Here is a 7517-nt window from a genome sequence, read left to right as displayed (position 1 = left end):
TTGTGACCGGCGATGAAAAGTGAATCTATTTTGATAATCCAAAACGCAAATATCAATGGGTTAACCCCGGCGAGCCGACGACATCGACACCGAAGCGCAATATTCACTGTAAGAAGATCCACTGTGAAATCTGAAAAGATTCACTGTGTATATGATGGGATATGAAAGACGTACTGCATTATGAACTTTTGAAGTCTGGCGAGACAGTTACTGCCGATCGCTATCATCAACAATTAATAAGATTGAACCAAGAAATTGAACAAAAACGTCCATTTACTGGCAAAGGAAAACGTCCAGTAAAATTGCTCCATGACAACGCCAGGCCTCATGTGTGTAAACCAGTCAAAGATACGTTAAGGGGGGACGTCGGTGAGTTTTGAAAGTCTTCGGTAGAGCTAGAGACCCATTGACCCTTTTGATATATGACGGGAGATGTTAAAAAGTGGGAAACATGATGGCCCAAGTCGATTTTGCCCCATAAATCCCCGGGAAACGACGTTTTCCAATTATTACCTTCAAAATCGTCCTTGCACCACAGTTTTTATCCGATTGACTTTTTTTTCCTTTTGAAATGTTCGTTAGACTCCAAAGAATAAAGATAATTATCCATTTTACGATCCGTCAATTGAATAATTCAAAAATCGGAAAAAATGAGAAAAAGAATTTCTTTTTGTTCATGGCATCCGCATTATGCCTAAAATGCCTGTGTATTTTCTTAATTTTCTAGTTTTTTAATGAACGGATCGTCAAACGGATAATTACCTTTTTTCTCTGTATTCTAACAAACATTTCAACAGAGAGAAAAAGTCAATCAGATAAAAACTGTGGTGCAAGGACGATTTTGAAGCTAATAACTAAAAAACGTCGTTTTCTGGGGATTTATGGGCCAGATCGATTTGGGTCATCATGTTTCGCACTTTTTAACATATCCCATCATATATCAAAAGTCGCCCAATGGGTCCCTAGCTCTACCGAAGACTTTCAAAACTCACCGACTTCCCCCCTTAATGGCTCTTGGATGGGAAGTTGTGCCACACCCAGCGTATTCACCAGACTTAGCTCCAACTGATTTTCACTTGTTTCGGAAGATGCAAAACGAATTGACTGATGTGCGATTCAAAACATTTGAAGAAGTGCAAAAATGGGTCGATAATTTCCTCACCTCGCAAGATGAAACTTTCTTTGCGGAAGGCATCCGTGAATTACCTAACAGATGGCTGAAGGTCATTCAAAATGATGGAGATTATTTTGATGAATAAATGTAGTTTACTTTTTTTCAAAAATGATTTTTAAATTTTTTGCAAAGTGTCCTAAAACTTATTTATACACCTAATATTTTAGGACCAGTGCCATGAGGTTTATTACCCATATTGGAGTTGGCGTCCGAGCCGAAGATAAGAACTGGCAAACCACACGCGTAAGAAAACACCCCATTGGACTAAACGTGAACGATATTTTGTCGGGAACATTTTCTTTCCCAAGTAGGGGGAATGGCCAATGCCAATCCACGGATGAAAAAATGTGAAGAGCAGTACTGAAAAAATGTTTCAATAGAATTTTGAGGTAGTAATTTTCGATATATCTTTTCTCTTTGTCTGTCCTGTTCCTATCATTTTTTATTTGTAGGTAAAAATACGAATAATGTAATGAAATGAATAGTTGAGGAAACTCAGCCAACGTTGCAACTGAAAATACTACGTAAATTGATTGAAATTTTTAAAAATGTCAAGAGTGTTAGTGTAGGATCATAGTTATGAGGACACAGATTATTTATTTTAACCTTTACGCACGGTGTCAAGATGAATCGACCCATCAGCTTGCCTCATCGGCCAGGGTCAATATGATGTATAGACGCTATTGTCACCTAGCGCCAGGCATACGGACGGTTTAAACCGGAATGACGCCACACTTCTGAGGTTAATGGATAAACTATAGTATATTATGTCATCAGGCGATGGAAGTATTATCTGCCGAATGTGGCTTTATAATCCGAGCCGAAGGCGAGGCCATCGGTTCGGATTATAATCACATTCGCCAAATAATACTTTTATCGCCATGTGACATACGATATTTTATGTCATTGGGCCCGAAAACTGCGATCTAACCGAGCGAAGAGAGGTTAGACTCGCGGTTTATCGAGCTTAATGACATAAAAATATATTCAAGTTAAAATCAAACTCGTGTAGATACATCGTCAGATGAACTAAGTTGTTCTACACCGTTACGCGACGTTCATCCAATCGCAAGAGACTCATTTTTCGTTTCCTTGTTTGGGCTACTTCATACACCCAAAAACAAAGTACTTCTCACCAGTACCGACCGGTATTTAGGGGTAGTTTACTTTTGAAAAGTTTTAAAAATACTTGTGTCAAGTACATTTTGTGTCCTTGGGTGAGGTACCACATCTGCCGATCGAGTAGAAATGGTACTGGGAGGAAGTAGCTTCACTACTTTCTGCCAGTACTTTTAGTACTTTTCACAAGTACCGAAGATACTAGTGAAAAGTAATTTTTCAACTTCTCTGAAGTACTTTTAGGACTTAATTTGAGTACTTCCAATTGATTACTTTATTGAGAAAAGTGAATATTATTATCGGATATAATGGGCTTTCTTACGCATTTTTATAAATATAAATGTTCAGCAGAAGATATTTTGTAGGAAAAATGCTTTCGAGAATTATTGGTATGCTTTCCAACCTGCAAAATTTTAGTTTTGTTGAAGTTTTTATGTTTTATGTTGTTATCAACATTTAAAAGACTTTGAAAAATTGTTTTTTATTTCTTTTCAATTTTATTACTCACCAAAAGGGAATTTGGACTTTTGAATTTTTGACGAAATTCGGTTTTTAGAAGAGGTAGAAAAACATTTTTGAGTTCTTATACTCAACTTATTAAGTCGTCCAGAGCAAACGTGCGTGCGCATAAAAAATCATAGTGGTTAGGTTTTTACAGTTGAGCGAACGACCTCGTACACAGAGAAAAAACAATCATGAAATTGATCAATTCATCATGGTTGAATTTATCCTTCGAAGAATGATAAACTCAACCATCATATCGAATTATTCTTATAGAAAAAATTCTAGAAATGATCCGTATTATTCTTATTTTCATCGATTTTTTTCTTGAATCTGAAATTCTTCCGATAAATTCCATGTCTTTTTGTACTAGAATCTAGAAACTTCGATTCTAAACTTGCATTTTTTGAAATATTTTTCTTTCTAAGAAGAATTGCCCATTTCTGCGACAAGTTAACAGCGCTACTATTGATACCCCTTCTTCGATATTGATGTGTATGTAAAAATCGTTATTATTTATCCATTTATGAACTAGTCAATCTCTCATATCGTGGATTTTATCTTGATTTTGGCATATGACCTCGAGATTCACCAATTAATTCACTAGAAAATTCACCGATTATTTCATTATTATTATATCTCTCTCAGCTATATATTCCGGAATTATCTCTATGTTATTTTCTGATGTATTCATCAAGGCCTAGTGTCAGTCTTCTTGGATTAATTCTAGCATATGACGGCAAAACTGAGAAATTAATTCTCAAATTGTCATTTCTTATTTATTTGTAAGAATTATCTTTATTTGATCGTTCGAAAAACTGGGCAATTTCTCCTTTCGGCTTTCTTATTCCAAACAATTATTTCATCGTAAGATTCACTGAATTCCCTGGTAATTTTATAAATTATTTAACAACTCTGGGTTGTTTATTCATAAGATGTAGATTACTATGCTATTGTTTAATGAACTAGTGGATGTCTAGTATCATTCATTTTCCATTAATTCCAGCATATGATGGCGAGGAATCAATTCTTGAATTATTGATATCTGTTCGATTTCATTTGTAAGAGTTATAATTTTATTATTCGTCAAATTAGGCGATGCCACATATTATCGCCTTCAGATTTACTCTTGAATTATGGAATTATTCATAGCTATTTACGCATAGATATTAATTCTCACCCAAGATATTTTTCGAGAAGGAAATTGAATAGAAATGGCTGGAAATTATGATAATTTTGACACAACAGTTACACAAGATGCATTTGCATACTTGGAAAGATTACAAAATGAGGATATATTAATGCGTGACAATATCCAACGATTGGTAGAATTTCAGATTGATTTCCTAGAGTCTAAATGATAAATATGTTCAAACACAAGATTTTAACTTTCATAGGGTATGATCATGACAAACGTGCTGTTGGTAGAATGTTTCGTAGTGTACAAGAAATGTTCAAGGATCTTAATACCGAGTACAAACGGTTAAAATGGTATACAGAAGTAGGTGTATATATGAAACCTTGTTCTTATATCATTGGCCATGCCACAACCATAAAAACTGAAGAAGAGTTTGAGCCTATTGATTTAACTGGACACTTTGTCCCTATGGACCAAACGCTAAAGATGTTTTTAGAAATTCTCGGGGTATTCATTTCAATTTTTCAATATATCCGTAAATTAGAGAGGAGGGAGTACCAATAGAGAGGAGGGAGCATCAATAATAGAGAATATTGTTCAGGGCACACTTTGGCAACAGAAAATAAAACCACTTTTCGAGAATAAAATATTCCTCCCCATTGAATTGTATGTCGATGACTTCGATGCAGCGAAAAATATAGGTCTGAAAGCTGGTGTTAATAAAATGTACGGAATTTACTATCGATTACTAACCATCCCTCCGGAGTATCAAGCTTTACGCGACAATATTCTGACAGCTGGTATTATTTATTCAGAGGATAAAACATTTGGAATGGCTGAAGTCTTTCGTCATACGCTCAATCAGTTAAAGAAGTTAGAAAATGAAGGAATTGAAATTAGTACCAGTAAGAATAGAAAGGCACGAGTCCATTTCGCTTTGGCCGTTATCAATGGTGGCAATCTGGCAGTACATGAGATTCTGGGCTTGGTGAAAAATTTTTCGGCCACCCACCCATGTCGAGTGTGTCGAGTTGAGAAAAAAATAGCTCGTACACAAACAGAATTATATTACACTTTATTGAGAAATCGTCAGAATTATAAAATTGATTTAGAAAAGGCTCAAGGAGATGGTTTGGCGGTAGGAATTCGCGAAAGTTGTATTTGGAATGAGTTGAAGTCTTTCCATCTCATTGAGAATACATGCCATGATTTAGAGCATAATTTAAATGAAGGAACTCTTAAATATGTCATGGGCGGTGTGCTTTATTATCTAGTGACACAGAAATAGTATATTTTGCACCTAGGGAGTAAAGAAAGTCATTTTTATACGCGTCGAGAAAAGACGTGTGTAGTGATGACTTTCTTTACTTTCGTAGAGCACATACAATTTTTTTCCCCAGCGGTGTGGAAAGTTCGTTAAACTTTTTTTGTTAATTCAAAAGCAAAATTACCACTGCAGGACATTTCAATATCACGTAAAACCAAAATGTGTCGTGCGCATGCGTTAACCGTTTAACCTATACGTTGATACGTTCATATCAATCTCTCACATGTGCTCACTCGTCAAATATTTGAGATTCCAATTAACCACCAATTTCAAGGCCAAATTTACAACATCAATTAATTGCGGAAAAATTTGCAATGTCGAAAAAATGATTAATAAAAAAATAACAATTATTTTATTCAAATGAAGTCTTGTGTATTCCAAATATTTTAATGTTTTAATTCATAAACAATAATAGTATTTTATTTATTTTTGTGGATTGACATTTTCCTTATCATTAATATAGTGAATCGTGATGTTGTGAATTGTGCAATTATTAAATGTAATTTTTGAGTCCTCTATCACTGGAGTTTCTACACGTTTAATTTGGTCGTGTGATACAGTTGAGGAGATTTGTCTACCACGATGAATATTCCTTTGATTTTTGCCATTTGTCGTGTCCTTTCCAACGAAATTAGCACGTGGTGGTGTAGGAGCTTTGCTATGATCAATTGGCAGTATAGTCGATGGTTTCGTTACATTGAATTTCGGCGGTGATTTGGGCTGTGGTATGGAGTCATTCTCTGTTACGGCATCATCTTTACTGTAGAATTCAGGACTTTCAGGTGCATTCCCTTCAGTTGAGACATTTTCCTCATTTAATTCTTGGGTATTCTCTGGAGTTCCGAGAAAAGCTGAATGGTTGGCGACATCAGTCCACCATTCATCGTTTTCCTCACCCCAGAGGTCCGCTGATTGGACTTTTGATACATCGGAAATTTTTACAGCCGTCGAATTACCTTAAGTGTTGACCTTTGTTGTCATCATCTGTCTCACGACACTTTGGGAGATTCTTTGCTGATTATTTGGTTATTTATTTGGGGGCTCAAGGTCATCTCTACTAGTGCTAGCTTGAGCCAATTCAGCATCTTTGCGTCCGCCTGCTTCAGCCAATTCTGCATTTTTGAGTATCAAATTAAAAAGTTTCAAGCCACGGCGTCTGAGTGCCATCTGCCCATTCTTTTTAGGTCAATCAGAGTTCCTCCAGCATTGGCCACAAAAGTCGCAGACCAATGCCTCCATGAGTGCCCTGTGAATTGTTTGGGATTTGAAAAATTTAGCAATTGAGCGATAGTTGTCGGTGCCCCACCATTTGTATTTTTTCCAATATTTTGACGTATGACCTTGCCATTTTGATATTTGAGGAAAAATTAAGCTCTGCTACCTCGGGTGGTCTGAGATTAACGTACTTTGTTATTACGTCATAAAATGGTGGTCCAATCATATATTGGTGAATTTTTTCATCATCTTTTGAGTCAATAAATTGGACGAAATATATACTTGGTAACGTAGGAATTTTCTGAGGATTCATGTCAGTAACATTTCATGGCTTTAGTGAACTGATCTCCTCGTATCTCATTGCACACCAAATCCCGAGGATTGCCATAACCTAAAAAAAAATTTGTAAATATATTTGCAAATAATTTGTAAATATAGTTGTAAATAAGTTCATTATGGTATTATAGTGGTGTGTTATTAGCTGTGGTGACATAATAATTGTAAATATTGAATTATATATAGTAAAAAAAAAATTTAAGATTGAAGAGAAAAATTGATTGGAAAATATATATAAAAAAAAATAGATTACAAAAGATCTATCCAATTGTCTAGTACCTCCAGTACTAGGTATGTGACATTCGGTACTCCGTCGATGAAACGTTTAATTCCATGGTAGGGAAATGTCGCCGCTTGATTTGGTTTATAGCGCTTGGATTCTTTTTTCACGAATGCCTTCACTTTTTTGTACTGGTGTAGATCGATCCCGTGTTTTATGTTCAATACGCTTCTCAACATTGACTATTTGGACCATAGCGTTGCTGGATTATACCTCTGGGATAGTTCTTTGAAGTACACCAAAAATCTTGACTCATCCAAACTGCTTGAATTGTGCTTTTTCAGCCAGTCTTGAAATTAATCCCAAGGTTCCATGACTAATCGTCACAAAAACATTTCATCACGACGATTCATCACACAACAATTCATCACAAAAGAAAATCATCACAAAACAATTCATCACAAAACAAATTCATCACAAAACAAAT

Source organism: Diachasma alloeum, unplaced genomic scaffold (assembly GCF_001412515.2).
Source record: "Diachasma alloeum isolate Michigan unplaced genomic scaffold, Dall2.0 Dall_scaffold_00184, whole genome shotgun sequence".
Taxonomy (NCBI): Eukaryota; Metazoa; Arthropoda; class Insecta; order Hymenoptera; family Braconidae; genus Diachasma; species Diachasma alloeum.
Note: the sequence above shows the minus strand (reverse complement) of the source record.